This window comes from Chrysochloris asiatica, unplaced genomic scaffold, assembly GCF_000296735.1.
Source record: "Chrysochloris asiatica unplaced genomic scaffold, ChrAsi1.0 scaffold00016, whole genome shotgun sequence".
In the NCBI taxonomy this organism is placed as follows: Eukaryota; Metazoa; Chordata; class Mammalia; order Afrosoricida; family Chrysochloridae; genus Chrysochloris; species Chrysochloris asiatica.
This window is the reverse complement of record NW_006408534.1, coordinates 14013568-14014990: the sequence shown is the minus strand read 5'-3', so window position 1 is coordinate 14014990 and position 1423 is coordinate 14013568. Positions and strand designations below refer to the sequence as shown.

General features: G+C 39.2%; 1 protein-coding gene across 1 annotated transcript in view; it reads right to left on the bottom strand.

Moving 5' to 3' along the window:
• HADHA (hydroxyacyl-CoA dehydrogenase/3-ketoacyl-CoA thiolase/enoyl-CoA hydratase (trifunctional protein), alpha subunit) overlaps nucleotides 1-1423 on the bottom strand; it is a 91765-nt gene that overhangs the window by 21338 nt on the left and 69004 nt on the right. The window lies entirely within an intron of this gene.

The following is a 1423-nucleotide window of genomic DNA, read 5'->3' as shown; positions in this document are numbered from 1 at the left end:
AAGACCTGTTTAAGTGTTCAAGAGCAAAGATGTCTGTTTCAGGATTAAGGTGCACCTGACCCAAGCCATAGTATTTGCAATAACTTTATATGCATGTGAAAGTTGGACAGTGAATAAAGAAGACCGTAGAAGAATTAATGCATTTGAGTTCTGGTCTTGGAGAAGAGTATTAAAAGTGTCATGAACTACCAAAAGAACAAACCAATCTGTGTAGAAAGAAGTACAGCCAGAGTGCTCCTTGGAAACCAGGATGGCCAGACTTCGTTTCTCATACTTTGGACATATTATCAGGAGGGACCAGTCCCTGGAGAAGGACATTATGTTTGGTAAAGTGGAAGGTCAGTGAAAAAGAGGAAGATCACCAACGGGATGGACTGACACAGTACAGTAGCAATTGGCTCACACATAACAATTATGAGGATAGGATAGGAGGTGGCAGTGTTTCATTCTGTGTGCACAGGGCTTCTATGAGTAGGAACAGACTCTATGGCAACAAGAAACAACAATCTATCATTTTATGTTATTCCATAATCTTCTATAGGACAGATGTCAAGTATTATTATATCCTCAATCTGCTTCACACTCTGTACCTAGTAGCACACTTTATTGATTACATAAAATGTTAACTAAAGATTTTTTTTTTCCCATAGAGAAATGCTCAGACATTTAACTGATTATTTTTTTGCCAAGGAAAACAGTTTCACTTTGGTTTTTAATCTGACCACACTTTCAGAGTGAATCACCTAAACATTTCCTCTGAATGAACAATGAGGCAAAACCCAATTTCCTTAACCAGAAAAAAATATTTACACCACCAGATAAATTCAAATAAACATTCAATGAAAGTCTTCAAAGTCTGGGATCAAACCTTTTGGTTTCTGATGACATGTCAGCAGTCAGCAAGCAGGATGCTTATTAGAGTTTAGACACTAGTGGTGGTGGTGTGCCATGGAGTCAGTTCTGACTCAGTGACCCTACATAGGGTTTCTGAGGCTATAAACCTTTATGGGAGCAGGAAGCCTCATCTTTTCCCCACAGAATGGCTGGTAGTTTCTAACTAATGACCTTAAAGTTAGCAGTCTAGTTGCTCTACTTCTAATGTCTAATGAAACTTTACTTCTCAGAAAAGACAGGAAACACATTGTCTGTCCTCAGTAGTATGGTGAGGGGCGCTTGGATGCATGATATTTCTGACATCTGAACATCAACCTGGGACAGTTGAATCCACAGATCAAGAGGAGCATTTCCCATTTTGGTGACTATATACATGTGCTATGGGTGCTACACTCAGGGGAATATTATTATCTAGCACGTGCCATGGTTTTTTGATTTGCATCTCTCTAATGGCTAGTGATCGTGAGCATTTCTTCATATGTTTGTTGGCTGCCCTGATCTCTTCCTTAGTGAAGTGTCTGTTCATATT